Genomic DNA, 21,981 nt, shown 5'->3' with positions numbered 1-21,981 from the left:
CAAATGTGTCAAGAGAATTAGAAAAAGCCATTAATGAAACCGCAGAGAGTATTACAGCCCTACAGGAAGAAATCAACTTATCACCACAAATGGTAACACAGAATCGATTAGCCCGAGACCACCTTTTAGCAGCACAGGACAGAGTGCTCAGTGGAATAAGCTCATTTCCCTGCTCTCTCCAACCCACAAACCCTTTAAAACCCCCACTGTCAGCCTGTCGTTTTTCTCACGTTGACAGGAGAAAAGGGCATATGGAAAGCCGCTTCTAAACGGGGAATCCCTTCATCTATCACCGACTCCCAGGCACCCAACCAACCACGTTGTGATGACCCCATCACAGAGAATTAACAGGAGGACAAACAGGAGGAGGAGAACAAGAAGGAAGACAAACAGGATGAACTGATGGACAGCAGGAGGAGGAGGAAGGGGATGAAGGGGACAAGGAACACAGAAAGAGAATGAGAACAAGGAGGAACAAGACACTGAACAGGAGGAGGAGGACAAACATGAGGAGCGAGAGGAGGAGAAAGAAGAGGTGGAGGAGGAACACGAGGAACAGTCAGAAAAGGAACAGGTGGCACCAGGAGCAGGAGGAAGAATAGGAAGAGAAGAAGGAGGAGCAGGAGGAGGAGCAGAAGATAGGGGAACTAGACACAAAACAGGAGGAGGAGGAGGACAAACATGAGAAAGAAGAGGAAAAAAGAGGAGGAAGAGGAGAAGGACAAGAAGGAGGAGGTAGAGGGGCAGGAAGAGGAGGAGGAGGAAGGAAAAGGAGAAGGAGAATGAAGAGGAATGGGACGATGATGAGGAGGAAGATGAAGAGAAGGAAGAGGAGGATGACATACAGGATGAACAGACGAACAGAACAAAGAGGAGGCAGTGGAGGAGGTGGGGGAGAAAGAGAAGAAGAAGGAGGAGAAACAAGAAGAAGAAGGTGAGCAAGAGGATGAAAAAGAGAATAAGGACATTTAACAGGAGAAGGAGGATTAGGATGAAGTTGTGGAGGAGGAGTGGGAGGAAGGGGGAGGAAGAGGAGGAGGATGAGGACAACTACAGCAATGACAAACAGGAGGACAGAGAGGAGGAGGAGAAGAAGGGTAAAAGGATGACAATGAAGAGGAGTAGGAACAGGAGGTGGAGGAAGACGATCGGGAGGAGGAAGAGGGGGAGGAGAGGAGGAAGTACTGCGAGCTGAATGTTGCAAGGCACACATACAGCAACGTACAATGAGAGATTACAAATAAACGTACTTGGTAACAAGTCCCCATGGTCACCTTTGCTCCCTTTTTCCCTTCCAGGTGACACCAGCAAGCCCCAGGCACCTGCAGCCATTCGCCGTACACAACTCCCCTGATGCTGGATATCGGATACACGTTTCATAAAACAACGTACCCACAGAGATTTTGGCTGTTCACCTGGAGCTGGGGGGAAGGTGCGTGCGTGGGCGAGGATGATCTGCTTTATCCCTTTAATTTTTACACCTCAGCAAAAACACTGCAAGATTCGGACTAGAGGACAGCACTGAAATCAAAGGGTAAGCAAACAAGAAGGCTCCAACTGCACATTGCCACCCGATTGCCTTACACAGAACACACTTTGGATCCTGACTGCTCACTTCACCCTGGAATAGTCCCATTCCTCATCTGAAAGCTCCTGCGTGCCTGGCCGAGCACAGACACAATCCACACTGACAGCAAGCAGAGCTCAACCCTGCACTTGCCTTGGCCACGTTTCCTTGGAAAACCTCTTTGCTGGGTTCTTTGAAAACCTGTAACCGCAAGAACCAGGAAGAAACCCTCCCTGACAGCTTGACTGGAACTTCCCAGCTGTGGTAAAACCATCCGCCCTCGGCACCCCCATTTCACAAGAGCCAGCAACACAGCCTGGGTGGGGGGAAAGGCACAAATCAGACCTCGGGGACGAGAGATGAGCACAAGCATCTGCCAAGGGAGCTGCATCCAAGCAGGAACGCTCCCCACTCCCAGGAGGGAGAAACAACTTCCGCTCCTCCAAATCCCCATTTATCAAAGGCTGTCAACAGAGATGGGGCTGTCCATGAGCACGAGACCCACAGGAAGGACAGAAGACAGCAAAGGCACCTGGTCTGACCCCACCACAGCATGCCTGCTCCAAAGCTGGCAGCCTCCTGTCGCAGAGGAGGCAACTCTGCCTTCCCCTGCCCTGCTGCCATCAAACATCGGTCTCCAGATGTCAGGGCTCGGGCTGGCGACACTTGGGGTAGCAGCAGGAACGCCTTGGCCTGTGTGCAAAGTGTTCCCAGAGCTTTCTGCTGGCATCTGCACAGCTCACGGCCCAGGACAGAAGTGTCTGTGACCGCCACGTGCTTTTCAGTTTGCCTTCCCAGACCAAGCCAAGCTGTGATACAGGAGCTCTACTCCTCCCTGTCTCCCAGGGAAAGCTAGAAATGGCATTATCGCCATCGAGCTCCCATGGGATATAAAGAAAGCTCGTCAGGCAGTGGTTACGTCATGCTGCGCAGGCTTTGAACTAGCTCGGGTGAAAAAGCTGACCAGCACATTGCGGTACATAAGAAAAGCTCCTATGTAAAGATGGCTTCAAAGACATGCGCAAGAGAACTTGACCGACCGTGACCTCGCCTATACAAGTGGCTCTACTGTTAGAAGAAACCAGACGGAAACCAGCTGAAAGCAGCAAAGTTGCACCAAAAGAGTGCCAACTCAGCTAAGAAATATGCATTAAGTGTTCTTGCACAGGGCTTCATGTGAACAAATACTCAAAAGTGAATGCTAACAGGCCACCTCATGGCCAAAGCCAAGAGCTTTTTTAGACTGTAAAAACAAATACGTGAGTAGCCTTAAGACTGCATATAAGGAATCAAGAACTGTAACATGGCGTCCTTCCTGGGCTCCCAGCCGAGAGGCACCTTTATGGCCAGCAATAAAAAGGGATTTCAGGTAGTCTATACGTCTGCTGCCTTCTTTCCTGTACCCACACATGAACTGAAAGAGAAGTGCAAGCAAATCCATTCTGGTAAAAGTTCAGGTCCACATGTAAACAGCCAGAACTCTGAATGGCTACACTGACTCAGATATTTCTTTTATCTTCCTTTGATAGGTAACTAAGCACATTCCCTCCTACCCACAGCCTGTCCTCCCAGCCTCACAGCTCTCCTACATAAGAAATATAAGCTACAGAAGCTACAAAAGAAAAAATAACCTGCTTTGGTGAACACCAAAACACGCATGACTTTCTCAAACTCTTCATCGCCCCATCTGAGGGTCAAGGGACAGCATCTCCTAAAGGCTCACTCACAGGCACTGCCCTGAAACCCCCCACCGCTTCTCTACTAGTGCACAAAGAGATGAGGAAGACTTTCATCTTTAACTCTATGCAGACAATTTCTGAAATTAGACAAGTCATTTTTAACGAGAATAAGCCCTTTGCCTTGCATCTGGCAACCAACAGGGACGTGGACCCAGCAGCACAGAGCAGTGCCATGCGCAAACCACCACCCTACCCACAGGGAAAGACAGACAAGTCAGATGGGGCACCCAATATCGCCAAAAAATGGCTCTTCACATCAGTTCTCTCTGTCATCAGCTTAGTCCTTTCAGGCAGACACAGAAACCCAAAGTGAGTTCTTCTTCTTTTCCTGAAGTAGACTTTTAAGTAGATATTGCCAAAGAATGCAAGAACAACCAAAAAAAGTTAAAGCAGGTCTCCTGTTAAGTCCACTACCCCTCACAAAACAGACAAGTGGCTTCAAGAGATGCCTGCAAAGAAACCACAGATGGAAGAGAACCCTGATAACTCCCGTACAAGCGGTCAATGTGGAAATGGGAAATGGCAGCACTGACCCTTCTCCCACTCCTCCTACCAGCTCTTCGCCAGCCACGTGAAGATGCAAAACCAAGGATGTTGGAATCAGATCTGACAAGAAATTCACCCCCCACTATCCAAAACGATCAAGAAATCTATCTGAAATACAGATTCACATCCACTAGCATGGATGATGAACCTCGCCCTAAGCACACGCTGTGCCTTGAGACAGGAGCTAAGGACTGCATGCAGTCACCACCACGAGCAGGCGTTCAAACCTGAAGCATCCACAACACCCACACAAACCTCCACCATTTTGTCAGCAATGCTTCAAGTCACACGAAACTCAGCCTAGGACTTGACAAAATGTCACTAAAATTAATGACAGCAGCCTCTTTGCAGGTTGCTCACTCAAAAGCAAAAACCAGAAAGCCACGTACCCTTGGGGAAACCCTTGTCCTTCTGTGCGGCTGGTGTCTTCCCAGGGCTCTTCCTCAAGGCACGAGAAATGACCATGCATTTGGAAGTCCACACAAGCTCGAAGCACACTTAGTCCTCTGCCAGTCATTACCCATGGGCCAGAAGCCCTCTCACCCCTCCCCAGAACTGCCCGTTAGTCGCTGGCAGTCATGCTCCATGGACCACATGGACCTCCCTGCCTACCTACCTACCAACACAGCTACCGACTCACCAGAAATGAGGCAGACCGCACCAGAAGGGACACTGCCTGACATGAAGTAGACATATTACACCAGAAATGACGCTTTCAAGACAGAAAACACAGCACAATCCACCAGAACAGCAAAAAACAACCAGAAGAAACATCGCACACAAACCAAACGCCCCTTTCCAAACCCTAAAAAAGCAAACAAGCTGAAAAAAAGGACTCGCCACAAAAAAAGACCACACAGAACACAGGATAAGGCAAAAACAACCTAACCCCAAGAGCCCAGGGCCAACAAACCCAGATTCTCTCCATAACAGTAAGATGCTTTATCTGTAACTCACTTAAACTCTGGCATACCATAACCCTGTCACCCCATAACCCTAGCACATTGTAGCCCTACAATACCAGAAAACGGAACACAAACTCCCTGGAGATCTCCACCAGGGCCTTCACGTGGCCCTGGATCTCGGACATCACAGCTTTGAAGTGGGAGTGAGACAGAGCCACCAGGACATCACCACCATCCATCTTCACACCCTGGAAAAGTGCCCAGCTTAAACGCCCCTGGGGAGAAAGGCTGAGGCACTCGGAGACTTTGACCTGGCCAGCCATGACCACGGGGCTTCAGCTCATCGTTTCTGTGCCACAGCCACCAGGCAGATGACCCCGTCCTCCCCGCAAGACCCCTTGGGGCAGCCGTGGCTGCTCTGGGGGCCTCCAAGAGAACCAGCTCACCTGGGCTGCTCTGCGGCCACCGCGCGCCTTGGCTGTCAGGCGGGTCTCAGCGCTGCTCTGCAATCCGCTGTCACCTCCCTGCAGGACGCTCTCCAGCACACGGGACGTCTCCGCTTGCTCACCCTGGGGACAAAGAGCAAAAGAGAGCGATGGCGTTTGCTTTGTCCCCATTCCCAGGGTGCCATAAGAGAGACCTGCCACCCCCAAATCACACGCTGGGTGCTGTGGACACAGCATACAAGCTGCAGGCATGGGTCAGGACGGCTGTGGGGAGCAGGCAAGACATTCTGCGGTGCCCCGGCCCTGGCAGAAAGCAGAGATGGAGAGAACAGCGGGGGAAGCCCAGGGCGGACGGCGCTGGGGCCCGGCAGGGTGCAGCGCCCACAGAAATGCCCGGCTCCTTCAGCCTTGGCCCCGGGGCTGCAGCACGGGGACAGCACCGGCTGCGACTTTGCCGGGAAAAGCCAGGCAGGGGGGACCCTCACACCCCACACGGGTACCCAGACCTGGGATTTGACAACCGGTCCCTCTGCCCATCGCCACCATGGCATCCAGAAAGCAGCGCCGCTGGCCCTGCCGTGGTCCTGAGCCATCTCTCCATGGACGAGTCTTTAACCAGCAGGCCTGAAGAGAGGAGAAATTGTCCCCCATTAACCCCTGCTCAAGGTTTTGCAGGCAGGAGGGTTTTTTGAGATGCCTGGTGCTGCTGCTCCTGGAGAGTGCTCAAGAAACAGGGCAGCTGCCTGTACCTGCAGGCAGGCGGTGGAGTGTGCACAGCGGGAGCGAGCGGTGGTTTGTGCGGCTGTTGAATGCATTCAGGCTTGAAATGTGGCCAGCCTGGTACGCCTGCTACCTTCTTCCTTGCAGGTTGTCTTTAGAGCCTAAATAGTATTATTTTGAAAGCAAAACCAACAAGCAAACCAAGAAAAAAAAATTAAGTTGGGCAGTTGTTTTCCTCCCAGCTGGGCTTTTCTCCCCACTCCTGGCCACCCTGCAAGGTGATGCCAATATTAGGGTGCAGGATTAGGCCCAAGGGCAGGCCTTTTGCAGGCAGCACATTTCTTTATCAAAGGCTGTCAACAGAGGTGGGGCCGACCATGAGCACGAGACCCACGTGCAGGCCTGGGGACAGCAAAGGCACCTGCTCTGTCCCCACCACAGCACGCCCGCTCCACAGCCTGCAGCCCTCTCTTGGAGAGGAGGCCACTCCGCCTTCCCCTGCCCTGCGCACATCAGACACCCACCTCCAGCTCTCAGGGCGCGGGCTGGCGACCCTCGGGGCAGCAGCAGGAGCCGCTCGGACCCTGCCTGTGGCCTTGGCCCTGGGGCTGAGCACTCGGGGCTGGGCTGGGGAGCTGGGCCATGCTGGGGCCCAGGGCACTGAGGGCTCCAGGTCCCTGTCCCCAGGCCCACCCGCACGCGGAGATTCCTGCTCCTGCTCCTCCTTCTCCTTCTCCTTCTCCTTCTCCTTCTCCTTCTCCTTCTCCTTCTCCTTCTCCTCCTTCTCCTCCTTCTCCTCCTCCTCCTCCTCTTTCTCCTCCTCCTCCCACTCCCCCCCCCCCATTTCTCCTCAGGCTGCTCGGCCTCTGCCCCCTCCGGCCCCGCCCCAGGCTGCCTGGGACTGACAGGCCGCCTCCGGCTCCGCTCATTGGCTCAGCTGTGGCCAATGGCGTGGCTGTTGCCAGGCGGGCACAGGCAGCCCGCGCCTCTCCTCCCAGGGCTGCCCTGCGCCCGCTGCCCCCCAGCCCGCAGCGGCTCCTCAGCCCGCCGGGACACTGGGCCTGCGGAGAGACGGCCTGCGAGAAGGGCCATGGCCCTGGGGCTGTTCTCTCAGCAGCGCAAGGGCTGTGCACAGCCCTGCCCTCCCTCAGGGCTCTGCTGGGGGCTGGGCCTGCCCGGGGAGGGAGCTGCCCGGGAATTGCTCTGGGCCCCAAGGCTTTCCCAAAATGCAGGCCTGTCTGTGCTGCCAGCCCCAGCCCTGGGCAGGGGGAGCTGCGTGACGGGAGCCGCTGATTTGACTTTCTGGGCAGATGATGGAGTAGGCAGACACAGGCTGTAAGCCTGGGCTGGTCTGTACCTGCAGAGCTGTGGGCTGAGCTATTCTGCCTCTGAAGGCTGGAGAGATACGGGCTGTGGGCAGAGTTACTGTTTGCCAGTTAGCATTTCTTTTGGGGTCCTGTGACGGTGATGGTAAGGTCGCCAGCCTGCAGCTCTGTGGCAGTTAAAACTATCACTGAAGGAGTTTTGATGGTGGATGCTGTTCTGTGTGTTTCATTTTCAATAATTGTTTCACTGAGCTGGAATTATTTCTGTGCGATTAGGTGACGGGGATCTTCTTGCAGTGGTCTTCTGCTTCTGGAGCACGTCCTGACAGCCTTTGTCATGCAGAGCTTTCCCATCTGTTCCCGAGAGGAGTGATGGCCATGATGTGGAGCAACTCCTGTGAGTAGTGGCTTCACCAGTAAGCTTGGATTTAGTGGATCCCCATGGACAAATGGATGCAGCAGGTGCTCCATCCAAGAACTTTGATGTGCTGACGCTCTAGAGTGAATTTGGAGGTGTTTCCTCCTCCTCTTCCTCTTCCCTGTTCTTCCTCCTCCTTTTCCTTCTCCTCCTGCTCCTCCTCGTCTGGTTTTTTGTCATAGTCGTCGTCCTCCTCCTGCTGTTCTTCTTCCTCCTCCTGTTGTTCCTCCTACTGCTGTTCCTCCTCCCGTTCTTCCTCCTCCTCCCTCCTCCTCCTTCTCTTCCTTCTCCTCCTCCTCTTCCTCTTCTTGCTGTTCTTCCTTCTCCTCTTGTTCTTCCTCTGACTCCTGTTCTTCAGCCTCCTTGTCATCCTCCACCTCTTCTTCCTCTTCCTCATTCTCCTCTTTCCCCTCTGTCTCCTCATATGCCTCTGCATGTTTATCCTCTGCATGTTCATTGTCTTCCTCGTCTTCTTGTTCTTCATAGTCCTTCTCCTGATACCCCTCCTTCTCCTCCTCCTCCTCCAACTCATCCTCCTCCTATTCCCTTCTGTTTTTCTTCCTCTGCTTCCTCTTTCTCTGTTGTTCTGTTTACTCTCCTGGTCTTACCCTCCTCCTGCTGTTCCTTCTGTTCTTTTTCCAGCTTCTCCTCTTCTTCTACTTCCTCCTCTTCCTTCTCCTTCCTCCTTCCTCCTCCTCTTCTTCTCCTACCTCATATTCCTCTTTTTCTTCCTCCTCTTCATCATCCTGTTCTTCCTCTTCTTCCTTCTCCTCCTACTCTTCTTAATTTTATTCCTCTTATTCCTCCTCTTCCTTTCCTTCTTCCTCTTCCCCCTTATCCTCCTGTCGCCATCCTCCTTTCTTTCTTCTCCTTTTTCTCATCCTGCTCTTCCTCTTCTTACGCCTCTTCCTTTTCCTATTTCTTCTCCTCCTGTTCCTCCTCCACCTCCTCTTCTTCCTCCTCTTGCTCATTTCTCATCTTTCTCCTCCTCATTGTTCCTTTTCATCCTTGTCCTATCTTTTCATCCTCCTTATCCTCATCTTCCTTCTTGTGTTCCTCCTTCTCCTCCTCCTCCTCCTTCATGTTTTCCTCCAGTTTCTCCTCATCCATCTCCTCCCATCGCTGGAGGTATCTAAAAGCCATGTAGAGGTGGCGCTTAGGGACCTGCTTTAGTGGTGCCTTGGCAGTGCTAGGTTAACAGTTGCACTCAATGATCTTAAGGGTCTTTGCCAACCTAAATGATTCCGATTCCATGATTGTATGCAAGACGAAGCTTACAGAGGGTGGAAGCAAGGCCAGGAGTCCTGGGAGAAAGATGGAAACATTGTCCGAGCGTCCAGGGACCAAGTCAGGAAAGCCAAAGCCCAGACGGAATTGAATCTGGGCAGGGATGTCAAAGATAGCCAGGAGAGCTTCTTAAGTATGCAGGAGACAAAAAGCAGCCGAGGGAAACTGTGGGCCCCTTGCTCAACGAGACAGGGGACCTGGTTCCACAGACGTGCAAAAAGCGGAGGTACTGAATGCCTTGTCTGGCTCAGCCTTTACTAGCAAGAGCAGCCTTCAGGAGTGCCAGGTCCCAGAGAGCAGGTGGAAAGGCGGGAGCAAGGAAGAGGTACCCTTGGTGGAAGAGGATCAGGTCAGGGAATACTTGTGAAACACGGGATATGCAGTTCTGAATGTCTCTCTCAAGTTTATTTGTCTACTCTTCCATATGTTTTTATTACATTGTCTTAATATACCGCCATTTGTCTTAAGTCTGGGTTGTCTGTTTTGCCTCTCTAAAGTGTCTAGTTACAGACAAGTTCATGCTGTGATTTCTATTTTTATTATTAAATGCTATCAAACAGTGATGGACGACTTCTTCACTGGTCCTGCATCAGGAGGTGAGTGGGGAACCTGTATTAAATACAGTTCATCTGAATAATCTGCCTGGTTGATACAAGCTGTGTTGTTCAGAGATGTCTAAAGTTTTGGGTTTTGTTTTTAAGGATAAAAAGCACTTGCCCCACTGTAAATATATAGCATGTAAAATTTATATAGTATAGAGTGGGTTTGATACTCCTGAAATCAGCTCTTCCGTTCAGTGGTGGGTGAGAAGATGCTGTCGGTGTGACCCAGGGAAGATAAGTAACTGGGGACTTCAGCTGCCTAGGCAAGAACGCAGATGGCTTTCTCCTTTGAAGTTAAAAGCTTCCAAAACCAGCAGCAGGTTGGAAGCTCAGCAGTAGCTTTTTCCCGTGTGTGACACCATGACAAAAAGGAGCAAGGTTAATGTTTTACTAAATAGTGCAAGGAATATTTTGGTACCTGGAGAACACCCTAAGGCCAAAGGGTAAGTGTCCCCTGCCTAATGTTCCTATGGCAACAGTTATGTGAGGTGACATAAAGTAGCATGACCAAGAAACCACATAGCTTTCCTGTATCTGGCTTTTTTCCCTCTTTTGTCCTTTGGCTCCAAGATTTGGTGTCTTGTCTTTTGTCTGATGAATAACCCTGGCCTAAAAGTATCAAAGGAGTTTAGATGTTGACTGCTGCACCCCGATGAAGAGCTGCAGAAGCAACAACTGCCCCAAGTAGCTACTAAGCAGTAAATGGAGGGAGGGCAGTTTGTGACAGCTTCAGATTAGAGCTGTGGAGAAGCAGACTGGGCAGCTGCAGCAGCGTCAGCTGTTTCTAACTGGGGGAGGTCTAATTAATCTACCTGAGGAGCAGAGATCCGCTTTCACCCGCAACCCCCCCCCTTTACATTTCACTGAAACTCATGGAAGGGGACTTGCATGGAACAGGAACAAAATACCTCCTTAATTTAGGGTGACTCTCGAGGGAAACGAGCTCTTATTGGAATAAAACTCACAGTTGTAGCATACTTCACTGAAACAATCTATGTTGCAGTTGAAGGTTTTTTCTGTCTGAAAATTTAACCCTGATAATATAAACTAGTGTGTGTAAAGGCAGGGAACAGGGGCCTTTTACTTACAAGAGCAGTTATAACACATGTTGTAAAATTTAATCACTTTAAAGAAAAAAAAAAAGAAGAGCAATTGCCTCCCATGTGTTCTTGGTAAATGAGGAGCTATGCAATAGTACAGTTTCCCCCTATTTTTGAGAAAATCACCAGATTTAAGCCACAGGTCTTCATGACAAATGAAAACATGAATACTGCAGTGGATTTACATAGAACATCCCATTTTTACCAATGATTGATCCAGAGTATTTGTCATGCAAATCACTTGTGTGCACCGAGTAATACTTCTATCAGTCCATATCTGTACAGTATTTACATTTTATCTTTAAAATCTTGCTAGAACCATTTTCCAAGAAAATGTAGAAATGAAACGGGTAAGCCACAAATCTTTAATTTGTAGCATTTGGTCTACAACAGACCCAGCTTTTCCAGCAAGCCTATCTACGTAGATATGTAATGAATCTTAAAAATAGGCATTGTTTTATATATGAAGCACTACAAATGCTGCTCCGTTTACAAAGGTTCAGTTTTGTACCAGTTTAAAACGGTTCAAAATGCGAAGTGACGTAGACCTTGTTTTCTTTTGTTTTATTTTGTATTTTGTTTTGGTTTTTTTTCAGAGTTAGCCTTCAACAGTTCCGGTGGGGGTAGGTGATAGATCTTTGCTCACAGGCTAAGAGGAGCAGCGTTGCTAGGGTTTGGAATAGTAACATGAACACAGCGTTTCCGTTCGCCATCCTGCGGGGTGCTGCAAAAGAGAGGGAAGAGAAAAAACCCCTGTTTCAGCAGGGAGAGTCCAAGCGGGTTCCCTCTTTAATGATACAGGATAAATCCACCTAGTAGTGATTCTGTGTTTTATACCACTGTTATCAATAGCTTCAGCAGAAACTGGGTATTGTGGTACGTTAGTAACTTCTGAATTAGGGAGTGCAGGGGCTGCACGGAGTAAACGCACTGTAGGCTCCTGATCTTTATCAGGTTAGGATTAATATTTGAACCAAAGCACCACATCCCACCGTCTGGGAGGCGCCAGGTTCGGCCATTCAAAACATCAAAGCCCCAAATTTTTTCATTAAGATTTTTCACTGCAAATGGGTAGACAGCATGCGTTTGTCACCCGGGAGCCATAAATGAACCTTTGCAGTCTGACAAACAGCACTTGCTCCGTTCACGCCAGTAATTTTAACTCTTTGCCATCTGGGTCATATACTCAGCTTCTCAGCATCTTGTTGTGTCAATATTGAATTTTGTGCACTGGTGTCTATTAGGAATTTGATGAATTGTTTTTGAGGACCAACTGGGATTAAAATACATAGGCCATTATTATCTATCCATTGGTAGGAGTCCACTTGCCAGATGGAGAGACCCAATTGTCATCCAGGCACTACTTGTTTTTTGGTCTTGGATTTTGGGGAAGGAAAGGGTCATCACCCCCTCTCGGAGCTGGTGATGGTATCTGAGTGTTGGAAATGTTTTCTCTCCGATTGTGTCTTTGAACTGCATGAATTAGATCTTGGATAATGCTGGCAGGTTGTTTCTGAATTACAGCTCTCGGAATGCCTAATGTCAGTGCTTGATTCTGTAGTTCTCTCCACCTCTGACCCCTAGGTTGACGATTAATGGATTTTGGTTCCTGGGAACTCTTTTGGGGTGTTTGTTTAATTTGTCTGATGTTATCACTAGGATTTTGGGTTTCAACAGATGGATTACCCCATCCCATTTCTCGTCCATGATTGATGATGTTGTGCATCAGTGTTGCCCATGTGGGGAGATGTCTGCGCACTAGGGCCCCTTCCTGTTTGTTGGCAACCTCCCTCATGTCTAACAGGGCACTGAACTCTGCATCCCTCCTAATTTCATCTCGTTTTGCAACGAGGTAGGGTTTGAGCATAGCAGGGGCTCCCTTAATTAAGGGCTTTAGCCTCTCATGATCCACGATTGCTGATATGGGAACGTCAAGAGGGCTGCGATCATGCATGGCCTGGATACCGGCAGCTTTTGTAACAGCTGTGGAAAGTTCATTTAGGGATTTAATAGGCATTACTAGAGGTTCTCCTCTCTCCCCTATATCCATTCCATCGGCCCAGTATGCCACTCTGCTGGTTATGGAGTGGGGATCACCTGGAGGCCTGGAGGCAGCATTTGAAAAGACACCAGGGCCCCAGAATCCATTGGTTTCCTCGCCGTTTAGTAAAATTCTGTCTCCGCCAGTTAAACGTTCTCTCCAGAAATACTCAGTTTCAGTTTCACCTGGCTTAGGGCCATAGCGTTCTTGTAGGTCAGCCATTTGGATTGGATCACATGGGGTTATTTCCTGCTCCACCCCGAGGCCCAGTAGTTTCTTCTGTTTTTATAATGGGCCTCGCTACATATGTAGTGACATTTGGAGATAAAGAATCATCATCTTACACCGTTTCGTTATCATCGGGGTCAGCGCAGATGTTTCCATCCCATTCTTCAGGGGATACAATGAATTTCCTAATTTGTACAATGTCAAGGGGATTGGGAGCTTGCACAAGCATCATCTCAACCTTCTCTGCCAATTTTTGGTTTTCCTCCTTTTCTTTCTGTAACTGTTTCTGTAGTTGTTCAATTTGTAGGGACAGTATTAATTCCGCTGCCTTCCTGCCTTCTAGTTCGTCCTTTAGATCCTGCTCCCTTCTATGAAACCTTTCTCAGTCTTTGCAGGCAGCTTCTAAGCAGGTGCCTAGCATTTTGCAAACGACTCCCTTTCCTTTCCCATTTTTAATATTTCCCCTGGTAACTTTTAGCTGTTCTTCCACAGCTTCCCTATCATGCCAGTTATCACAAGCCCATTCTTCTGAGAATTTAGGACTCGGACTTACTCCCTTTGTTTTTAAGTAATCAGAGCTACTGCTTACCATCCTGCCGACTACGCCAAACTGTCGCGAACGCAGGTTTGTGAATCCTGCTGATTATGTTAACTTGTTATGAATGAGTGACTTTACACAGTTTGATTTAGTAGCAGTTGAGAATTTACTTGTGGCAAATGGCAGGATTTGACTGTGATATTTTAATAACACTCAGTCCTCAGTGATTAACAAAGTGATCAGACAAAACTGATCAAAAGAGTGACTTTAGTTACAGATTCGAAGATGGCAAGGTTCACTCTATTACTAGATGGAAGAAGTGCATAAAGGGAAATTGAGTTACACTGAGCTGGAATGATTCACAGAGAGATCGAGTGTGCAGGGGATAAGGGGGACCCTCCCGTTGAGTCCCGAGGTTCAGAACAGACCCCCTTGCTTTCTAAACTCCTTTTCAGAGAGGAGTCGAGGTGCGGCTGGGTCCAATCTTAGTCTCAGGCTTGGTCAGTGGTTTATGTGAATAGGGATAATATGTATGTAAATATCTAGTGGCAGGGTAAGGCTCACTTTGTAATTAAATCATAAAGCTGCTGCTTTCTAGGATGGTGAGATGATTGCCCAGAAAGCCCATCCAGTGCTCTTGGCAGCCCCTGGGTCCAGATCCCAACCCTGGAACACCCCTCTTCCACACATCCAGGGTCCCTGTGCAGGGATGAGGGAGAGCCGGACCATACAGGCTCATGACCCCTTCCTAGAAAAGCTTCTGTAGGCTCCAGCACCTGAGCAGAGTGCACTCAAGGCTGCTTTGGTTTTTGAAAATGGACCTGAAGGTGATGCCCACTATGTGCTTAGAGCAGACAGAGGTCGACCTTAGGGAAGACAACTTGTCTGCTGTGGATGCTCTGCTGTTCCAGCACCAGATTTTGCAGGTGGGTTTGCCCCTGCGCTGCCAGTTGCTCTGCTTCCATTGCTGCAAGCACCCCACAGGGCATTTGCCACCACCCATGGTCAGTACAGAGATAAAGCACTGGCCACATTTCTCCTTCAGCAATATCTGAAGCCAGCTGGATGGCTTTCACCTCTGCAAACTGACTCGACTCCATGCCTTCAGCAGTTTCTGCGACTTGTCGTATAGGACTCCGTGCAGCAGCTTTCCACCTCCGATGCTTGCCCACAAGACGACAGGACCCATCAGTGAACTGCTTCTCATTTTCCGGCACTTTATTCTACAGGAATACCTGCTTTTTGTTGTTGGAAAACTAGAAGTTAATTAGTACATTTGAATGCAGATGCTGCATAAAGAGCATCCAATAGGCTATTACAACAGTTTAATCCCAGGTTCATTTCAGCCTGTGTATCCTAGCAAGCACCGTGTAACGTATGAAGGATTCTCATAGTTTACAGATTCTGGCGGAGGAAGAGTAAGATAACTCTGATAAGCACCTCACATCTGGATTGCGCGTTCCTTCATTAATGTGGGCTGTGATCAGTTGAGTCTCACATAAACCCAGAAGTTTCAGTCTTTTTGTGAGTTTAAAGAGAAAGGTTTAGCATATGTACAGTATCTTTTCCATTGCTCGTATGGAAGCTGGTATTACTTCCCCATCAGTTTGGAATTATGTGCCTTGCATTTTGACATCAGAGTTTGAAAGAGACTATTTAATTCTTTCTATTTGTTAACTCTCAACAGTGTTTTTCTTGATGGTGTGAACTGACGTGTTCCAGTCTTTGTCTGTGCTAGCGGTTGAATTTCACAGCTCACTCTGCAGGCCCTCCCTTTGAGTGCGCAGTGCAACAATTTTGTTACGAAGGGGTGCAGATGGTTTCGGTGTCTTTCCAGGCAACTCAGTACATGAAGACTTATTACTGTCCAATGTCTCCCTCCTGCAGAATGCCTGTTTCCTTCCACTATATTTTTTACATTGATCTATGATCCATTTTGGAAATTACTTGCAGTTTCTAGTCCTGAGGACCCAGACTCTCTTGTTGCACTTTTAAGATTTGCATTCTAGCAGAAAGCTGAAGGAGTGTATCCAGGACATGTGTTTAAAATAGCCGCCGCTTTGGTATAACAAGAAATGGTGCCCTTGCCTGACGTTCTGGTGATGTGCTGTAGTGAGAGATTCCTGGTCCTGCTTCGTGCCGAGTTGTTGGGAAGCCTGACCTTTTTGGCGTAACAAAGATGCATGTCCAGACATTTGTTTGGCTATGAAAAGATAATGTTCTAAATCCTTTCTTCTTTGTTCTGTAGAGCTGTCCTCTTATATCCTGCTACCTTCTCTGGATTCACAAACCTGAAATGCAGTGTATGGATTTCTGAAAAGAAAAAACCTATTATGCAGGTAACTATCACTCAAATAGCATAAGCGTGTGTGAAGAGATGAAACCTTGTTTGACTTTGGGGTGGTGGTGGGGAAATATGCTTTTAAACATTTGTCTGTGCTTGTTTTTAAAGTGTAAAAAGATGGTTGCTGTATCAAGGAGGTATACGATACATCGTTCTCCCAAGATTCTCCCAATAGCACTGAGGAGATTTGTAAATTTTACAGGTGGAAAGATCGACAAGGTATGATAAAGTCCCTGTGTGGCCATAAGAACATACCTGACTCTTAAAGAGCTAATTCTGCAGAAAACATTTCTCTGCAACTTAAGTTATTAGATGTTGCTTATGAGAACAGGTATTTTTAAATGAATCAAAAAATATATTCATATAATCCTAGTCTGTGTTTTTAGAAGTGTTTTTCTCAGGCCATTCCATGGAGTATTTCAGGATAATTTTTGAATCTTCTTGGTCTCTCTTTAGAATGTAAAATGTCCTGGATCTTCAAGCATGTGTGTATGTCCCAATCAGCTGGAGAACCACTCATCTATGCTTGATATGCAGTTCTTGTACAGAGGGGTTTCAGCTGTACCACAGGACACTCTCTCTGCTTCATAAAGGCAGCTATCAGCTTGATTTCTAGTGCTGACAAAGAAATTCAAACCTTACTGGTAACCACTGTTTTTAGGGGGAAAGGTTGCATTCTATGTTTTGTCTGATTTGTTTTGCTGTGTTTTGTTCTGTAGTGTTCTAACTGTGATGCCATTTGGAAGCCATGCAGTTCATCTAAAGGAATCATTGTCTCTATTTGCAGGCCAGTAACGGACTTTGGTATGGAATGAACGATGCCTCGGTAGACCTTTCTGATATCAAAGCAGTTCTCAATCAGCAGGCTTCTGTACTTTTTTATATCAGGTAATAACAAATACTAAATGTGTTGAGAATATATTTACTTTCCTGTTACTGATCTTTTTCTTCCTTTCAAGTGTTTTTCTTTCTGTCCTAGGAGGAGATTACTACTTGTATAATTCGGTTCTGTCAAACCTGAAATTGCCCGTGCCGTTATTATCTTTCATTGCTTGGGCTTCAGCTGCTGCGCTTGTGTACATTGCTATAGATTTGCTCTCTGTAGGTGGCTAATTTAGAAAAGAGGAGAAATGAAGGCCATAGATGGTGTAAGGGTGAGTTATGGCTCTGAAAAGGATAGTCATTGTAGGAAGACCATTATCTAATTTTCAGTTTTGGCTAAGTCTTCCGTATATGTCTTGTGTGTCATATGAACTGTTCCTATAAAATTATAGGATGGGGTTTAGTCCAAGAATAGGCTGAAAGAAAAACTCTAAACTAAGATCCCTGCTCTTTTCCCCAGGCACTGTGATTTGACGCTCGGAGAACGTGCTTCTTACTTACCAGCTCCGTCTTACCCCTGTTCATTGCTTGGTCAGCCGTGGGCTAATAGTGAGCAGGCTGCATTTCTGGGAGCACGCCTTTCTCCTCATACGATTAAGGTAATTTGAGGGGGGCAGATAATGGCACCAAATTGATAGTGGGTGTTGGTTTTGATGTGGGGTTTTTTTGTTGTTTTTTTAGTATCTGAGGGTTTTTTTTCCTTCTGCACTGCAGCTTTCTTCACAGCCCTCATGCTACAGCCAGAGTTATTCAAAGAGTGGCTAATCCTAAATTGTGCAGCCGTGCTTCTTCATTACTTTATACTTCCAACTCAGCTTCCTAAAGCACTGAAGACTATGCTCTTGAGACAATTTAAGTAGAAGTTTAGATCATGAATCTAAAGAAAATGGACTGAGACGTGATGATTCCACTTGCCAAGTCCAACCTGTTAAACCTTCTGAGATTTTCTTTTCTAGAACAAACGGATTGCTTGAAACGGCGAGTTATGTTTGTTGCATCTGGAATTTCTCCCCTGGGATGTATTCGGTGTTCAGGAGCATTATAATGTTCCTAATTGATGTGAAATACCGAGAAAACACGCAGCAGCAAATGTCATCACAACACCTTGTGCTGTTATCCCATTAGAATTTGCAGAGCTGAGCTGACATACGAGAACACGTCACCTTAAGAGAAGTTCCTCTGAGATAATACTTGCTAAGTTTCATAAAGTATATTTGGGGGGGTGAGTGGGGTGATGTGTAAAACGGGGACAGCGCATATAACTCAAGGTGACCTGGTTTAACTTCCAGTGTAGAAACATTGCAAACAGTAGTTTTCTACTAAGGAGAGTATTTTTTTCTGTCTGTTAACTTCTATGTTTTAATTGTAGATGCCTATAGCTTTGTTGCCGGCTCCTCAAGTAATAATCTTAGAATCTCTCACATAGAGCCAGTTGAAGAGCTTGTCAGAGGAAATAAGGTAAAATGAGAACACTCTGACTAAAACAAGGTTTCACACAGGATTATCACTGTTTTACCTGTCTCCTAATACTATTGAATAGAAAGATTTAAATCAGCCCAGAGAATTCCACGCTGTACATCTAGTGTTGCAAACCTCAGCACTGAGCATTTATCATGCTGATCTTAAATACAGGCGGATGCCTCCTGGAAAACTTTTGTTTCTTCATAGAATGTTCTTCCATTTTTTCCCCATTGTCTGGAATACTCTTTCTATTCCTCTCTCACCTTTTTCCATCCTAGGCTGTGTGAATGTAAGTTCCCACCACCTGCTCTGCCATTTGGGAGAGAGAGGGAAAGCCATGTCTTTACTTTTTTCTAGTTGTGGGGAGAGCAAATCCAGTGGCTTTGGCTGTTGATGTGATTCAGAGCAGCAAGTGAAGGGAGACAGATGTGTTGGGTGTGGGGTTTTTAATGCAATACTTGCAGAATCAAGAGGAAGAAAACCCACCTTCTCCTGGAGCTGAGGAAGGTGTCATCATTAGGTTTCTAAAGGGAATGTCTTTCAGAGTTTTCCAGTAGCCACCAATTTTTTTACCTAGGGGGATTTTACTCCTAACATTCATCTTTTAGATGGCCTTTTTCAGGTGAAAAACATGTTTTTATCTTGCGTAGTGCCCCTGGGCCTCAGAAATCTTCTGAGAATGACGCTCTTCTAGAAACTGCAGTGATGGAAGCACTGTTTGCCCCTGAAGAATCCAGGAAGATTCCTTTCAACTTTAGCTGTGAGGTTGAGAATCTTCTTACTCAAAACCGTTACTGAAACCATTTCTACCACAGAAGAAGTTGCTGAAGGGATTATCACAAAAGCTGATAATGTGCATCCCAGTATCAATGGTCAGCACAAAGTCAGGAAAAAAATCCTTGGACGCTGAAGGGGAATTCCTTGGGCGGTGTGAGTCTGAAGACAGTAGAGACAAAGACAAAGAAAGAAGATCAAAAGAACCTGAACGAATTTCAAAAGAAAATCCTTTGTACATGCAAGGGTCTCCTGAGAGCGAAGAGAAATCAGAGCAAACTTCCTCCATAAAGTCTGACAGTGAATGTATTTCTAACAAACTTGCATCTCTAGATATTAGAGATAAATGCCAAGATGCAAAGGACATTTCTAATAGCTATGTAGAGGTACCACCTGTTAATGACTCTTCTATTACAAAGCTGGATAACGTTTTGGTGAGTCCATTTTCTAGAGAAAATGAGGGACTGCGAGTAATATGAGTAATAAAAAATGGGAAGGAGATAAACATAGGAAAAAAAGATAAGAAAAAAATACACAACTCTCAAAAAATGGACAAGAACCACGACGGCAAGAAAAGAGAAAACTCAGACACTGAAGAGAGGGAGAAGGAGAAGCAAACCAGAAGCAGAGCAGATGATCATTCCCACAAGAGGAGGTACTCTCGCAGTGTGGAAAGAAATAAGCAGAATTGTCATAAGCAGGACTGTCGCAAGGAAAGCAAGTACAGCTCTTCCCATAACGAAAGAAACAGTCCAAATAATGTCAGAAGCTCGGGAAAATATTCTCATTCTAGATCCCGAAGCAGAGAAAGAACAGAACAAGACAGGAATAGGTATTATCATTGCAAAGGAGAGAGGACTTGGAGCAGAGAAAGATAGTATCAAGATGAACCACGGAGATGGGGCAAATGCAGACACTACAATGATTATTATTCCTCTCATGGAATAGAGATGGTAGAGAGAGAAAGTCCTCTCAGTGCGATAACGGCTTTGACAAATGGAGTCAGGCTTACAACAACAGGTCGCATAAGGATTAGCATTGCGAAAGCAGGTGGCCTCTCTAGAGAGGAAGATGTGCATCACTTCAGCAGGCACAGAGCAAACTTACGTCATTGTTCAGTACCTCAGCAGCAATCTGAAAAATATTCTTGTGAAAGGCATGCACTTCCTCCTGTGTCAGCTCGTTCACATTTTGAGGACCTTTCCTGGGAAAATGAAAAACTAAGAAATGGCAAAAGAAAAGACACCCACACAGAAGGAAGCGGAAATGAAATAGAGAAAAGAAATGCTGCAAGATAGGTGTCCAAGGAATGAAAAAAATACAAGAAGGTCAAGAAGAAAAAGAAGTTGAAAGATAAACATTGAGAGAAGGAGTGCAAGTAAGCAAGCTTTCTGGCATGATCAGTAATTTTTTGCTCAGTCTTTTCTGGGTGTTTCTCATGTCTGCCTGTTTTTCATTGTTCCTAAGTTATTTCTATAGCATAATCTGTCTGGGGATCACATCATTAGGTTGGTCAAGTGAAGACAAGAAAGATATTGCTGAACTGCGTTAGAACACTGGATCTGGACGCCGTAGTGATAATCACATCTGACTTCTCTTTTGTTACTGCATTTACAGCCAAGTTCAGTGTCAGCACAACTCCTAGCTAAGCCTAGCTAAGAGAAGGTTCTCCCTAGTTTTGCATAATCTCTTAGCCCTGGAATGTTTTGGATTAGTGTGGTGAAACCTAATTTGTGACCCTGAGTAGATGGACTGGGCTTTGCATCCTGGGTTTAAGTTGTGAGGAAAAGAGAACTGGGAAAGTTGTGTCATTCTCAGCTTGGTTTTTTGTGTCTTACAGCCTTGTGGGACACAGCTGGACAGGAGAGGTTCCCGAGCACGCACGCATCCTATTACCATCAGGCTCCTGCTTGTCTTATGGTAAGGGTAGCGTCTGAGCTGTGATCTGGTGGAACTTTGACTGATAACAGTCCCAGCAGACACTTGGCCCATATGTTACTTTTTATGGTTACGCCGCCTTCTATTTCTTGTCTCTTCCCGTGGTTTAAAAAACTTTGCTACACTGTTCTTTCTTCCCTCGCCAGATAAAACCAGTGTAGTTGGGTATGTTTAGCTCTCTCCTGTCTTTCCTGATAGCACTCTTACTATATTCCGCGGCTTTGCTGTCTTCTAAATTGCCTTCCTTTTGTCACTGTGTTTCCAGTAAGGTGGTACGTACAGCGGAATTGTACGTGGTTATTTAGAAGCAGTCCTGTCAGAGGTGATGTGAGGGAAGAGGGCATTCCTTTCTTGTTCTGTGATGTGACTATTGCATGATGTAGTACAACCCTGTTCTGACATGTTCTGCAGGGGTGCTACATGAGACATTCTTCTCTGGTCCTCTGCCCTTTCTGCTTTCCTATACTTTGCGCTTCCCATTTCTTAGCTCAGATGAGTCTTGTTTCCTGACTCCTAACCCGCTTAGGGTCTCGGTTTAGGGCATGATTGATCTCACCTAATAGAAGCCTTTCCTACAGGATGTGCCAAGCCCGCCTTGAATCCACCGATTGCATGGGCTGTATGGGAAGTGCGAGGCAAACGGACTTGGTGTTGGTAGCCCTACTGTCGACAGAAGCTCTGTCTAGATGAATGCTGCTCTTAGTGTTCTTGTGTGAGCAGACGCTGCTCCGAGAGAGTGCTGGGCCTTGCCTTCATTTGTTGTATTGCACCCAGAGTAGGAAATGATCAGCCCACAGCTCTTAACACAGGCCCAGCCTGCAGAAGAGTGGCTGCAGCTTCCTGCAAAGAGGTGGGGAGTGGCTGCCTGGGCAGTGCTCGCTGGCGAGCGTTTGGAGTGTGAACGACGTCAGCTGTGGCTTCTGTGAGCAAAGGCGGATCAGCTGGAGTCATCCTCCTGTGCTGGCACACAGGCTGCCTCTCTATCAAAACTGAGCCGTCACTGCTGTGTCAGCACATCCTGTAAGCATGCAGGAGATTTGTTCCAAAGCTGAAAGGAAGCCTCTGGCCTGCTGAGGCTGGGGTAGCTGGACCCGACTGCCTGTTAAAGATATCCAGCAGT

This window comes from Pelecanus crispus, chromosome 23 (genome assembly GCF_030463565.1).
Source record: "Pelecanus crispus isolate bPelCri1 chromosome 23, bPelCri1.pri, whole genome shotgun sequence".
Taxonomy (NCBI): Eukaryota; Metazoa; Chordata; class Aves; order Pelecaniformes; family Pelecanidae; genus Pelecanus; species Pelecanus crispus.
The sequence above is the reverse complement of the archived record's forward strand: the minus strand, read 5'-3'. Positions refer to the sequence as shown.